Genomic DNA, 16,404 nt, shown 5'->3' with positions numbered 1-16,404 from the left:
CATCGTCATCGAAGGAAAAAAATGTATTTTTAGATCTTTTGTTTTATTAAGTACTACATTCGTTGGATTTTATTGTATAAAAACCAATATGATTTTTTGCCGTTGCATCTTTGGCTGGATTCCGATATTCACTGTCAGTACTAAAAATGTATATTTTTCTATATTTTACGTATACTACACAGAAAGAACGGTTTTGCTGAAGTATCTAAAAATTTAGCTAAATACAGATCTGAAAATAATTTTATTGGATCATCAAAATAATTATGTAGAACACTCAAACTGATAAATGTCAAAATTTTTTATAGCATTATCATCATACTTCAGCGATCTACTATAATTATTTTAACAGTGCAACAAAATTATTTTCAGATCTATCTAGTTAAATTTTTTAATACTTCAGCAAAACCGTTCTTTTCGTGTATAGATTTTCGGTACTGACAGTTGCTGACAGTATAAATATCGGAATGCAGCCTATATTAAGCGATGAATTATATGCGTAATCATACGCCTGATATAATTAAAATGTAAGCAGAAATATCCGACGGAATTAAATAATTTTATTACGTTATCGTACATTTCATGCAACCTGAGATATTATATATTAAGACACATAATCGATACCTTTAATACTTTTGCCCATTTTACAGCGCAGTTAAATAAATAAAGCCGCTTTTCGCGCACCGATGCACGTGATGCGCGGTTGAAACTTTCGAAACTATTGGGGAATCCAAGGAACTACCAATTCGTTGAGGAGCGAACACGTCAACAAAGGTGTTACCGCCTCAAATTCGACGAAGCATTAGGAGAGTCCCGAGGTACAATTGTTCCGCCAACTCCCGGGCTGCAGCATCAAGATCCGCGCCCGTTCGAGTCAAAGACAACTCCGAGTCAAAGTTCTGCCGTATTATGAAGCTGACACGGACGACAACGCTTCTAACGGGGTCTGTCGCGTTTATTTGCATTTCGTGTCGCGAAACTATTGTCCGTGCATTCGGAGAGCGCGCAACACGCGCTCCAAACCCGTACCACTTCGGTATGTGCCGGCACTGACGAAGCCCAAAAGCGGCTCCAGGCTTACGATACCGGGTGTCCCTGACCTATCACACTTTATCTCAGCGAGAGACAGAGATGATAGAAACAATAAATTATACTTAATCCCTCTCTTTTTTTCTATTAAAATCAATACGTTAAGGGATTAATCACTAGGTCTATTAATCCGTAATAAATTACTTGTGAAGAAAACATATGCAATATAAATCTCGGCTGCGTTTCGAGAAATATTATTTTGAACAAAAAATATAATAATTTAGTAAATAAATATATAATAAATCAATTTAATAAATAAAAATGTAATATAATTATTTAAAAATATTATAATTAGAGTATCTAGATTTATAAGATCTGCAAAAATCTATTTCTTCAAGAGATCAAAATATGTATGACTTGAATTCAAAATAATATTCTAAATTCCCTTCTCAACCTACTGCATCATATGTTATCGATTCAATAACAGAATTTCGTTGCAATTCTAGCAGTCGCACGAAAATCGCGTTTTTGAAATGTGTCAAAATAGAGTACATCAGAACCAATCTTAATTCGTTTCCTCTTGCGAACTATTCAATCCATCACATTTTCTGTGTAATATCTTTTGTTACTCAAATAGTTTTTAGAAGATAGCGTGATTACTCGGTGAAACCTTGCGCTCCCGATTTGACGTTGATGATTAATAAATATAAGTAGTGAAAAGTGCAGTTGTGCATGTGTGTGTGTGTGTGTGTGACGGCGCGGTGATGAAGCCGACCGCAACGATGAGAAAGATTGTTTCGTACATAGCGGGTGCACACGCGATAATTTGTGGTACTATATTATCACGTGGCGAGGAGGCTCATAGTTCATTTATCTAGTTAGTGAATTACTACAGATTATTATACTCAGCCATTCAACATTTATATGGCCAACATATATTTGTATATAAATATGTATATATGTATGTGTGTATGTACGTGTATAGATTATATTATATACATGTCGATGATGCTTGGGTGAAAACTGTGTCAAGCGTTGCTAGGCCAGATTTACGGCGTCAAGATAACCGGCACAGCCTGCCGCGCGTGTCCAGCACCGGTCCAGCAATAAATAAATCCCGCGCTGTTAGGGCAAATTTTTCTGTACCTCCGCGACGTGCATAGCCGAGCGGTAATGTACGAAAGGCAACGATTTACGACCGTTAATCCGCGAGCCAGCGCACGCGCGCGTGATGTTTCCTGGCGTCTATAACGGAAACAGCGCCCTTCGTCCTTTGACGGTAATTCCTTTGACAGTGTAATCTCAAAGTTCGTACTGTATTAGAACATCGACTGATGGAAGGATTTATTATGTGCATACATCGTGGAAAATAAGGACAGAAACAGAATTTCCAAATTTTCAAAGAATTACACATAATAGATTGATTTTTACAAACTGGGTCACGTTATGTAATAAATAATTAATAATACGTTATATGTATCGCAGAGATTAAAACTTATTCCAATATTCGTAATAATAAAAAAGTATTTTTATAACTCGCAATATATTACCTATATGTATATCACTTATGTAAACGAACATCGAACTAAATAAATTTATTGTCCTTATGATCGAGCTTAAAAAATTCTAATCTTCAATCGTATAGTTTTGGTAATTCTATGTGGGGTTTTAGGAAAATATAAACTACCTAAATAATTATATACTCCGTTAACCTATTCAACGATCGAGTATAATGCACAGTCTCGAAAAGATTCTTTCAGAAACACTCGATAAAACGCGTAACATCATCGTCTATCCCGAATAGGAGAACATCGTGTATCTGTACTGTTAATGCTATTATATGTAGCCCTTCAAAGCAAGCACTTTGATGGATGTTTCGCATTAGGCGTACATGTTTGAAGTGCGAGCTCTTAAAGCCGCGCGCAACACCAGCCGATCCACTCTCGGCGAGCGTGACGAGAGATCGATCGTTTATCCACCGTTCCTTTTTCGCGTGTGCCACGGCGCGGCGTGCACTCGGTCAAATGTGTGTCGAATGCGTGGGTTCGCGCGCGTGGACCGCGCTTAATGACTGTATTTACAGCTCGCTTAACCGTGAACCGGTTGTATATGTACGCGCGTGGATCGGGTTAGATCGACGTGGGCGCGACGGACGGTCGGCAATTGGAGCACACACCGGCTTTCCCGACACTTCCGCGTTGATTGAAGTCAACGGATGAAAGCAACGTACGGTAACACGCGCGCGCGCGGTGTCTGTCTGCGATATTGCGGGCATCAGCAACGAAAAATTGCATGCCGTTTCAATAGAACTACAAATTTCCCGCGATTGCCGAGCCGGCGTCAGCTGGTAATTGAAAACAATCCGATTTTGTAAACGTTTCGCCACGATTTCGCCCAGCATAACTACAGTCGGTGTCCGTCTGCGGTCCCGCGGCTGTTTCATCGCGGTAAAATATTTTCGCTATATACAGTAACATGTTTTCGCGGATTGGCCATTGTAATATCATCCACCGGTTGAATCTAAGAGCACATCAAAATTGTTTGTGTTCAAGTATATCAAGTATATCAAGTATATCAAGAATATCAAAAGCAGTGCGGATCTTAACATATATACAAGCAGGAAATATATTCATAACAATTTCTTATCAAACAAGAAATATACAATGTCTTTAAACATTGGATCACGAGATAATTAACGGTAGAATGAGTTCAGTATTTTGAAATAGAAGTACAAACTATGGAAGCAGCGGAATAACTTGAAAATAATCTTCCTCTGATTATTACGAAACGCACCAATAGTCGCGATAGCGTAATCGAATATTTTACCTGGTTTCAATTAAAAGTAATACTCTACCGTTGGTTTGGGCAATGCGGTTCGCTTATCCGTGAAATCGGATAGGTGAACTCACTCACTCTATAGTCTATACTCTATACCAACGCGTGATAGTCGAAAAGTTAATAAACCGCACTGAATGCGAGAGCATTCGGGGAAAAGGGCTCGTCCGGTTATTTCAACAAACGTACAAATTTTCCACAACTGCGTTAAACCGTAGAGGTTGGTAATTGAAACCAATCCGATTTTGGTTGCGTTTGCTCTAATTCCAAGGGCGTTAAAGCACCATATAACCAACAATCGAATTTTGCGCCGTTAAAAAATAGCCGATTATACTTTCTTTTTTTGAAAAAACGAGACAAAGATAGGGAAAACTACCGAGACTTTCAATTATCGAGAGCTCAGTCGACTTTCTCTCTTGTGACATTCGTGTTTATATGTTAACATGCGCCGCGACGCAATTATGCGACGATCAAGACGGTCGTGACGATATTACTCGAGATTTAATCCCAACCCGAGTAGGTACAGATCGTAATAAACAAACTCCGGCAAAGCGAGTAAGTTAAATAATATTATTCAAATTAGCGCACGAGCTGAAATTCTGAGAGGAGAGACGACCATAAATGTAATTGCTGAATCCAACGATAATGGCCAAGGATGGTGGATATAGACAGGCTGTAAAGGAAGATGAAGAAAAGGTACCGATACTTAAGAGCTAGCTACTTCCAGCTCGAAGTGATGTAAGTACGTCACGGATGAGTGAAAACAACCGTAAATCCAATCGATGAACGACGACGTCGGACGTAACCGGGGAATGTCTTTGCGCGCTTCACCTCGTTGAGTATAGATTGTCGCTTTGTTATCGCAGCTGCGTCGCCGATGCGTTTGCTCATCGTCCAATGAACCGCTGCACATTCCCCTCGCTCGCCATCGACTCGTTCTTTTTCCCCGCAGGCAGACGGGAACAAGGGGGACGGAGAAAGATCTTGAATTGCATCGTTATGTCACCGATTACTTAACCGTAGACGGCCGACAGCTGTAATCTCACTGTCGGCCTCGCAATACTTTTAAATGGAGCATTATGACTACGAGGTAGCTTGTTTCCTTTCCGTTTTCTAAGAGCCCTGATAGTCTCTGAGTATAATGTTCCGTCTCGTATTCGGAGTAAGCGCGGTATTCCCAAATTTGTAATTAACATGTAAAAAAAGTACACAAGAACTAAGAAATCTCAGAGGTAGATTGAACCTGCTAATTCTATAGCCAATTTTCAGAGATTAGTCAGAGATCAGTTTCCGAATCTCGATAAAGGGATGTTGCGGTTATCAGAGTTCGATATTAGGCCGGCTTTTCATCTACCGGTTCTCCAAGCAGAGCTTCTCTCTGACAATGACGTGCACGAAACAGATATAATACACCGTTTACATGCGCGATCTATTTTAGCCGCGGAATGACTGATTGAGCATTGTGCAAGCGAGCTAACGCAGATTGCGGAGATTATTCAAACGCGTCCGCTAAATTCGACTAGCGATTCGCGAGCGATCCTTCCTCGTAAACGGTCCTTCCGTTGCACGCGGCCGCTTTATATCTATCGCGCATGGACGCGAGATTCACGTTGATCGTGAAACGGACGATCGAAAACGAGTTATCGGAGGAAATGAGTCGATATTTTACTCCGACAAGCACAGGGATCAAATTTTGCGGTTTATTTATCGCGACCGCTCGTTGGGTTGTGGGCTCTTTGTCATTTCTCTTCCCTTTTCCATTTGTCCGTACGGCTTGCAATAATCCGAGTTTACTCCTCCCCCCCCCCAGATATTTCTGGTCAGTGGTTTACCTCTTGCGAAATTCGCCGTGCGCTTGTCAATTCCTTAGATAGAGTTTACTCGCTCAGAGCCACGATCGATCCCGATATAGTCTTCATTCGCCATAATAGAGCGTTGTATCGAAGTTTGAACAACATATATAATACATCGAACTAGATTGCCATTCCACAAACATCATATCGTCGACAATAGCCGTGTCTCGATACGTCGGAGTAATTTTCGGCTGGCCGAACCAGGTCGATCATGAACCAAAGCATGTTTCATCTTTCTCTAGGTTCGTATGTGCGCCCACTTTGTCTGTGTAACGGTCACAGCGAATCATTTACCGTCGCACCACTAATGACAATTTCGTATCCAATATTGGTATTTCGGGTACGACGAGATACGTCCGCGGTCAGGTCACACACGTCACAGTCAGGTCAATCCCAAGTATCATCAGCACGTCGTTGCATCGGTCGCCGCAACGCGCATGTCGCACTATCTGCGAATATTGTGCAACCAAGCGCGACTTGATCGGGAAGCGAGTAAACATTAGGAACGTTTCCGCATGTTGGATGCATAAAGGTTCATTGACGCATTATGGCGAGTTGAATGCTCTCTCTCGTCAGAGAGAAGCGTTTTGCAAAATGCGATATAACATAAGATCCATTACATTCCGATGCAAATGTTGCGTGGACTATTTCTCCATTTACGAAATATTATAGAATATAGCGTGTATTTATTTAAACTTATTTAATTATGTATAAAGTTTTATTCTAGCTATTTGATTCGTACAATTTTTTAATCTTTTTCCTCTGGACCGCACCGCAAAATATTTTTTTGAGATAAAATTAAATTGCATGTGTGATAACCGAATCGTACCTAGATGGAACGTATCCGAGCATTAAAGCTCGCGTATAGTAACTTTGTGGTACTGTTTAATTTAGAAACTCTATCCGCTATTGTCTGCGGCAAGAGGACCGATCGGAAAATCAAAGTTAAGACGATTACATTGTCCGCCTATTACGTACGCCTGATTGGTTCGGCCAATTCGTGCAAAGTAGCGGTAATTTGATAAATTTGCGTGCTCTTCAATAGGTTCATCGATTTAACGAGTTTGATAATTGAGAAATGCATTTCTTTTTTGCAATTTAATACAGGTTTAAATTGCATTTCCTGTTATGGTAATAAAATATATTTTTCTACCGCGGAGAGGAGTAAAAATAAAACGTAGAAATCGTCGTTGGTGAATGACACGTCTAGATTAGCTTTTAACAACGCGCCTTAATTGGAGTTTACCAACAACACCCAGCGTCTCCTTCCATCGCGCGAGTGTTTGAAACGCGATTTGCATTAATGGACACGTTAACATGAACTTTATCAAACACAGTAATATAGTTGACAAACTGGTATTATACCTTACGCGCGGACCGCAACAGGCGATTAGGTTTGCAAATTACACTCGGCTGAGCGCAATCGATTGCAGCTGCCGATTACCGAAAACGTAATTAAATTATACAATGGCTATGATTTATAACCCAGACGACCACCCTTCCTGCAATTCAATCGGTCGGCTCATCCTTCGGTTACGTTCGCAACTCTATTGTACATAGCGCAGCTGCGTAATGAGCAATGTAAATAACGCGCGCATTGTTGTTTATTGCCCGAAAGAGCATTAACTATTTCCGTCTGAACTGACAAAGAAAATATTTCAGTTCTATTTGTAAATTTACGTCCGTCTTGTAAGTCCGATAAAACGGACCCCGTTTCCATTATTCAATGCTCCTCGCAGTCGCAATTATAACCGCATAATCATTTCAAGACGCTGTTAATGTCAGCGCGCTTACTTGTACGTAACGTGTATTCCTTTGACGTGCAGATTTAGACATATGTGCGTGTGATATAAAAGCAAAAATATATATACGCGGCGGTATTTCCAAGCCGCGGTGGAGCGCCACATTCCAAATTTAAACAGTGGCTACACACTTACTTTCATCAACGGATCTTCGTAGGTCGACAACCTCTCTCAGATCCTTCGTGTGAAATTACGAATCCGGATTAGTTAATTTAGTACCAAAACTGATTCTCAATTCGGAAAGTAATAAAAAGTAAACAACGATTATAATTGTTTATAAATTATATTTTGACAATTATAATAACTTAGATGTCTATTAACGAGATTAATTTTAGATTTGTCATGGAAGCTATGGTTAGAAGAGGAGGTGTAAGTACCCTATAGTAAACAGTTTGAACTAGGACAAAATGTTCTGCGGCAAAATAATCGATATATGCGCTCACGCGGGCAATTTTCGATACGTTATAATTAATTCAAGAATGCCGTCTGACCGCCGAGTTGGATATTCGCACCACGGGCTTCTAAAAATAACAGCAGCTACAACCCTACCAAGACTTTCCGTAACTACTGTTGTTCGCTGGCTTTTCGGCGTATGAGCTACTAAAATAGCAAGCTCTACGATCTTTCCCGGAAAGTTTCAAAAATGCGAGGAGGACGCGAAAGCTACAACGGTGCACAACTGAGACTGCAACGACGCCAGTTACCGGTTCTAAACGCGGCTTTTTAATTGGGTCAACGAACTCAAGAGTGACAAATACACACCGACTCTCGTGTTATGTCAACAACGTATTGTGCGACAGTCGCGGCAATCGAGTTAGCCCAGGATAGGCGGGTAGTCAGTGCACGCCAGGTATGCGTGTTGCCATCATGTTCCTCCTGCCGGCCTCTCTTTTCCCGTAACCGCCCTCTCTTCCTTCGCCTGTCGTTCCTTATCATCGCATTCTTTTTTCCCTCGCTTTTGCTTGACCGAACCGAGCGAGCGTTCGCCCCGGGAACTCGTTTACTTCCCGATCGAGAGGCGATCGACCGAGCGCGCGCGCGCGCGCGCGAGATGGTTACCTCCGAAGGGCCGGCCAAACGGACCGACCGACCTGACGTGATAGAATCTCGATATTTCATCGTACGCGCCTTCGAATTACGTGTCCTTGCGCTCCTCACGCGAACGAGTCTTTTGCGTACCTCGACGAGCTCACGCGCGCCTGACGATTGGAAAATTATATGCCATGTGACGTGTGGATATTGCGAAGAATATATAGTTTCTCTTATTGGCTGGAGCTTCTTGCGAGGTACAGGCAAAGGCGAAGAGAGAACCCTTGTTTGATTTATCACTCCGAGCACTTTTTAAGAGGACTCGAGATCGTATCTCGTTTAAGAGCGATGAAACGAAGGTATACAAACGATATGATTGACAACTCAGTTTAATTGGCATCAATGCCAAGCAATCTCTTTTCATCTCACTCAACTTTAATTTTTGATTCAGCATATTAAAATGTTGCGAGCTCTTATTTTCTTTTTATTTAAATAAATCAAGCAGACAAATGATAAGTGAACAATAATTCAACGCACGAGATTAGTATATTTATGTTCCATTTTGGAAAATGTAATGCATTTCGAAAAAGATATTAGTGATAAATTTAAAACACCTCGAATAATTTCAAATACATAATGAAAATTTTTCATTATATTTTTATTTTTATTCTGAATATTATTCAAATCCGACAAATTTTTTATAAAAATTTTGAATATTTTGATAGTCTTGAATAGTATTAAAAATCTTTAATATTTTAAAAATATATTATTATTTTCCAACATATTACGTTATTACTTCAACTTTCTATTTATACAATGATATAAACAACAATATTATCTTCAAGAACTTTTAAATACACAAACATCTAAGCCAAATTTTTTATACAAGATATTCAAGACTTTCAAGAATTTTCAGTTTCGAATTAATAATTTCAATTTCAAATTCAAAAATTCATATCTTTATATAAATTAAAATTACTTGTAAACAACTTTTAAAAAAAGAATTCATAAATACTCAGTAATTAATATATAATTATTAAATATTATTTAACGCAATTTGTTTTTCGATATTATAATAAAGAACAAAAATAAATAGAGATATTATTACGACATAATATAACATAAATAAATATATTATTTTCTGTGAAAATTCAGATCTGTTTATACAAATATAGATATTAAATTACTGAATAAATGTTATTTCAAATCTCTTCATTTTATATTAAAAAGTCTTCCATTTATTTAAGTATATAGCTCTCATTTATTCATATCCAACACTGCGCCATAACGTTATCTTTTCAAAATAAACTTGTTAACATTTTAGAAACATATCTGCATACGTCACTCGTTTAATGCATAAAAGTAAACTTATTGAAAATAAAAATAAACAGCGAGAAACGAGATGTATCATCGCGATTCACAACCATGAATGGAAAACTTGATAGAATCGGCTTAAGGGAAACGCACAACGGGCAAACGCGATTGCTCTGCGATGAATTCATGCGTATATCGGTGCCAACTTAAGATAATACCGTAGGCGCGGTAAAGGAGTTCATCGCCTACGCTCCCGTTCCTCGGGCCGATGAACGTATATAGTGGCGGCGGGTCGGAGCCGCTATATCGCGACATTATACGGATATCGACGGCAGGCTGCCAGCAGCGCTATTGGCGGGTTAAACTCGTCGTTTTAACGTGGCATGAACTGGAGTGCGCTCAATTATCGTACGCGAATCCGGAAGCGGATAAACGCGCGACGCGACGATAACTCGCCATGGGATTTGACGATCGTACGATCGAACGAGCGAAGCGCGGACGCACGTAAGCGCGGACGCAACTTGACAGCGAGCCAATTAGCTCGGCGCACGACACGCTAATCACGATCGGTACAGCATAATGACACGCGCCGATCGAATTTGTAATGGACGATTACTTCTTTGTTCGAGAACATTTTCTATTTGGCGAAATATGACACATGCCGCTCGAGTAAAAATATTTCTCTATTATGACATTTCTGTAATAAATAAACCTGCGCCATATATGTTATTTTATGGTTTTCTGAAGAAAAGTTATATCTATACAGGGTATCTTAACTATACCGCAAATTTTTTTTAACTATTATTTTAATTTTATGTGTCTTTAGCAGAAACTATTATTATGTATTTGTAACAAGGCTTTCGAAATATTAAATATGCAAATAATTAAGTCCTGATTAAATTACCATTGTGTGGAATCGCAAAATATAACTAAGAATCAAGTTTCATACAGTTTCAGCTTTTAGAATTCAATTTAAAATCAATTTGAAGTTCAATTAAATTGCTTTCTCGATAACAAATTAGAAAATATACTTATTATTCTATTAAATAAACTTATTATTTTAGTCTATTTTTGAGAATGTTATAAAAATCGACGGTAAAATCGGTTTATATATATTTTACATCGATATCTCATAAAAATTTGTTTTGTTCCGAAATTAGATTTGTATCGCTTTCAAAACAAATAACTGAATTATATTGGCTTTATACAATTAATTAGAAAAGATGCCGTTTTCGGTCAGACTAGATCTTGTGTGATAGTCTAATAATAATTTAATATCACCAAACTTCCTTGACCATAACTGGCAAATTTATTAATAATAAAACACAACGTTTCGGTCCAAATTCGGACCCTCTTCAGGTTCTAATAATAATATTTCTGTGTATTTTAAGACCGACATATAATCAACGCGCAGTACTGATTGTGTTGAAAAAGTATACAAAATTCAGAAATATTATTATTGGGCTATCAAGATCCAGCCCGACCAAAAATGGCATCTTCCCTAATTTATTATAAGATTTATATCAATCCTGTTTCGCTTATTATTAAGTTATTAGCTTTAGACAATAATGCTTTAAATAGTTTTCTTCTGGTTTTCAATCGGTTTTATAGAAATAAATAAAGAAATTATTTTTAAATATAAAATTAAACCTTTCCTGTCACATTTTATCCATTATATATCTTTTTCATACTTTTAATCAAATAATTCAATCGTTTTTGAGGATGCAAATTATTTTTATTTAATTAATATCGCAAGTTTGTAATTACATGTAACAACAATAAAATTACTCATTTGTTTTAACTGCCTTACGGAGAAGAGGGTAAGATTTTATTTAAAACAATCTCTAACAAGTAAATTCCTAGCTAATTGTACGCCATTGGCTTAGCCTAAAGCAATCGTATAATCTCGTAATCGTTGTATCAAGCCGCATCACTACTCATAGCGCGGATGCTGAATTCTAATTGAACATGAGGCAGGCATGACGAATCATTAATAGTATACGTGCTTCGGACTGCATAAGAATCGCGTTGCACGCAAATTGTCGAGCTCAGATATACGTCGAGATTCGTTCGCATCATTTGATTAGTAGGTAACGTATGCCTGGCGAGGCAGCTAAGGATAGATCGATGCGGATAATGTGGATTACAACGATTCTTACATCGCGTACCTTGTTACCACCGGTAAAATCCCGTGGGCTCGCGAACCCAATTCGGAGCGCCTCGTAAAGTCCCTAAAGACTGTCGCGCGCGCGCGCGCGCGCGGAAAATACTCCGAATTTGCATGTAGCAAAGCGCGTCGTCCGGAAAATCCGGTAACGAAAGCCATTCAAACTTTTCGCATCACGCGGGAAGCGCGTCTCCCGCGCCGAAGGCGACCGTGAAAAGGGGGTAATCTTGAGGGCAGGATAGGCAAACTCGGGTAATTCGTATCAAAACCCGAAAAAGAACGAGTCTCTCTTTCTCTCTCTCTCTCTCCCTCTCTCTGTAGCTTTTCCCACATTTCGCCTGTTTCTCCTCATCCTTCTCCGCCTTCTCCTCCACCTTTCTAACTCGATGCGAATTATCCGGGCGTTGCATCCGAACTCCGGCAAGAAGTGTGCAATGTTAGCACGAACTTGCCGCGAGATAAATGTCACGAAAACGGCTCGCCAGCCAGGATCGGCGTTTCCGGAATTTCCACGACTCCGCGGCATGCCCGGGAGGTCGACGGCACGCGAGATGCGGCGTCGAAGTCTCTCGCGCGGGAACAATTTTCGGTAACGATCGGGACGCGAATGCGGGAGTCGGTGAGCGAATCCTTTCGATGGTAACGTTGAGATAAATTCCGTTTAGGCGGGAAATAAATATCTTTGCCCGGATAGTAACGAGTGCGTAGCGCTCAAGACTGGATTACTGAGTATCGAGTTGTATCGCGCGAAATAAAACGATTGACATAAGCTCATTACAATTCAATGGCGTTATGAATGTTACATTACGATGCGCGATGTCGAGACGGCGTGACGCAACTGTTTTAAATAGGCTGACATTGCTATAAGATTTCCGCCTGTATCGTCACCAATTCATATTTCAAATCCCCACTCAATAATAAAGAGGAAAAGCAGCAAATTAATAGTAGAGTTTTTAACCCTAGCTCGCCACACTCCGGTCCAGTGCACCGCTGAACGTTTTTCGTAGTTTTCACATAATAACACAATCTTCTAGTTTCCTTATAATAAGTTCAGTTTAAACTCAAGTGAAGTTTCCTTGATATTATAATATCATAAACAATCTTATTCAGACTCTGCATTTCCAATTCCTACATTACAAGCTTAAAAATATTAATTAGACTGAAAGTGACAATGCAACAAAGTCGAGCGGTCTTACAAACCGGAGTGTGGCGAAATAAGGACTCGAAAATAAGTGTGGCTAACTAGGGTTAATAACGAATTAATCGCACTCAATACATATAAGCAATCGTTTAGATTTGCACAAATTCCAATAGCTGCTCCACGAATTGTAAGTTTTTAATCCTATTTCGTAATGTCGCTAAAACATAAGAGAGAGGCACGTGATACGTGTGACTTAAACGAAAGAAACAGGAAAACAAGCTGCAGGTTGAATTCGCATTTTGCGTAGCTAAAAACAGTACTTTAGAGTCTCCCTGGCTATGTGTTAGCGGACGTTCCTTGTTCAGCTTTTTTCAACCTATTCGCCTACCCTGCTCTCTCTCTTTCTCTGTTCCTCTTACTGAAAAGTACTCTACAAACGTGGAATTTTTACTACCTCCCCGCGGTGTAGATCCTGACGAGGGTTCGTACGACGTCGCATTAAAGAAGAGCGGCGTTTAAAGGCGAGCATGTCAGCGCGGAAAAGATGCTTCCACTCGGCCAGGAAAGCAGAGGGACATAACATGTCGCTAGTAAACCGTCCGCTCCATCACGAGAAAGCATAAAAACCACCTCGCCAGATGCATCGGCATCTAATTACAGCGAATGCGCCGTGTCACGTAAAATACGATCTATATCGTACGCGAGTATACTTTTTTTTTACCGCTACTTCAATATCAATCTAATTTTATAGTATCATATCACGTTCCCTCTTTCGTTTACCTATATAAAAGTAATTTTAAATCGTTAATAGAGGATAAATTTGGTTATTCGTTTCTATTTGGAACTAATTTCGACGTCTCCTTGCCAATCTCGATTTGCTATTATTCGCTCCGACGGTAATTTAAGCGCAGTGTTGCGACAAATGAATAATTAGCAATACATCGCACTTTCCGCGCTTTATTCAGTTTCTCTCGCGTCTAAAAATAAGCCGCTGGAACGAGATTGGGTACGAAATATGTGAAATATACACCGCGGAATTCATTTTCCATTCACGCTCGTTCGTCGGGAATATGTGAGGAGATGAGAAGCGCGTGTCTTTCGCGCGCGCGACCGAATATTTAATTACGCAAGTCACGGTTAATTAAATTCATCGTGATGAAGACGGACTATTCGCGGTTCGCGACGGTCGCGGCTTAATGCCGCGAGCTAGTTGTGGAATTTACGGTCTCATTATCGCGACGCATTCGTCTTCCTCCCGATCCGATGACGTGGTCGACGTTATCCAAGAATCTCGCAGCCAGCAGCGGCTTAATGATGCGGATTCGCGACTACGCGTCGCCTCTCCTCGCGATCCCCATCCCGTGTCTCGGGTTCATCGAAGATTATGACTCGCGCAACACAAACGTGCCGGCCTGCCGGCGAGTCGTGTTCGCTCGGCGATGATTTTCAAACTCTCTTATTAAGCGGCGCCGAAGTCTCGGCCGAACAGAACGAACGTTCCTGGAAATGAACGACGATGATTTGCGCCCAAAGAAATAAAGCGAATCTCAGTTATCGCCTCTCGTGCTCCGAGATAAAAAGCACGATTTATATCTATCGTTAAAAAGACGTATAGGTGACACACGTGCGTCGAACGAGAGAAAAAGAGAGATTACGTTTCTTCACGGAAAACAGACAATGGAATCGTTGCGGGTTTAATATTAAATGTAACCGATCTTGACGGCTTTTTATTCGTTTGATACGAAACGGCGTTCAAATGAGACGCTGAGAAAATTTCAACGATTACAGGTGCGCGCGGTAAAAAATGCAGGTCGCGATTATTTATCGGCAAGTAAACGAATTATCCGGTTTATTTATCCTCCTATAATCGACATCTGGCACCGGTCCGATAATAATCGTATCTGCAATCACGCACACTTGGCTACGCCAAGTCCGTCGTCACGTGTTTGAAAAGTGCGGCGGTTTGTTTACGATTCAGCGTCGTCGTGGGTCATTATTTATGCGGCGCGTCGTATCGTCACGCTCGATTGAACGACGCGCGTTTAAACGTCCGGCTAGTAAACAAAACGAGAATGCATCGGCCTGCCGGAACTGTCACGTCGAATCTTCGAAAGCGCGCGTTTCGACAAAAAAAATCGTAAAGACTCACCGTTCGGGAAAGTTCCGTCGAATTTCGGCCGAGTCCCCGCGCACGAGGGCGGAGATGCAGGGAATCCTGAGACCGGGGATCTCTTCTTTCTTCTCCCCTCGAGGTCAAAATTTACTGCCCGCCTCGAAGCGGAGCCTTTCTTTCCGTCCCTTCTCTCACTGCACTGTCATTTACCGCGTACCGCGTCTCTCCCTCGCCCCTCTCGCCGTCGATCACCACACGGTACAGCCGGAGATGCCTCCCGGAGAGTTCCGACGATGAAGAACGCAACTCACGGAAACTTAGCCGCTCGTCGGCGTCTTGTTCGCTCTCTCTCTCTGTCCACGACGTCTCTCGCTCGTGCCTCGCGGTCGTGCGTCGCGCACGGCGCACGCGGAAATCGATCGCGAGAGATCGCGGATCCCGCGTGAAGTTAGCCACGTTGGACGCGAGTCGTCGCGGCTGCGAGCGTGCTCCCTCGGGGCAGTCTTCTTCGCGCTTGGAGGTTAGGTTCAAGCATCTGGCGTCCTTTCTCCGGGGGCTTCTCGGTTCCCGGTCAAAACTGGCGAGTCGGACGGCACCAGGCTACGTGCGCCTCGCGACGGAAAGGCGGAACGTGACGACGTTAACGCGGCGAGAGACCGACGCTGCGTGTGACGACGGCGAGCGAAGTGCGACGTTGCTCGAGTACTAGTCCGTCCGGAGCCCTCAGCACGGGAGGACCGGCGAAAAACTGCGCGAAAATCCAGCCATGCTGACTGCGCGACCGGCGTCAGACTGCCGCGAGAACGGGAACGGAGCGGGGATTCAGTTGAGTGGCATCGCCCGGCTAGAGGGGTCGTCCGCCCCTCTCTCGCTCTCTCTCTCTCTCTCTCTCTCGCCGCTGCGTCGGCCGCCGCGCCGCGCCACGCCGCGCCGCGCCGCGGCGACCCTTTCCCCCCACCGCTCCGTTCCCCTACCGTGCTCTTCCCTTCGGCTGTGTTCGCTCCCACTCGGCTGCCCGCCCGGCTTCCCCCGCCACTCGAGACTACTTCCGTGACTCCGAATACTCCGATCCCCACCGCTACGGTACGCGCGCGGTAGTGAAAGAGACAGAGAGAAAGAGAGAG

The 16,404-nt window shown here is 41.8% G+C and overlaps 1 protein-coding gene across 1 annotated transcript in view; it reads right to left on the bottom strand.

The window, feature by feature from the left end:
* The window catches only part of Sfl (N-deacetylase and N-sulfotransferase sfl), a 113,856-nt gene extending 97,793 nt beyond the window's left edge, over positions 1-16,063 (bottom strand). The window contains exon 1 of the mRNA XM_071711971.1: positions 15,317-16,063. The gene's annotated coding sequence lies outside the window, so the exon portion shown is untranslated. The remainder of the gene's footprint in view (positions 1-15,316) is intronic.
* Positions 16,064-16,404: the final 341 nt, after the last annotated feature.

The sequence above is a fragment of the Temnothorax nylanderi genome, unplaced genomic scaffold (genome assembly GCF_030848795.1).
Source record: "Temnothorax nylanderi isolate EJ_2023f unplaced genomic scaffold, tnyl_v1.0 TNYL_tig0103_pilon, whole genome shotgun sequence".
NCBI lineage: Eukaryota > Metazoa > Arthropoda > Insecta > Hymenoptera > Formicidae > Temnothorax > Temnothorax nylanderi.
The sequence above is the reverse complement of the archived record's forward strand: the minus strand, read 5'-3'. Positions and strand labels throughout refer to the sequence as shown.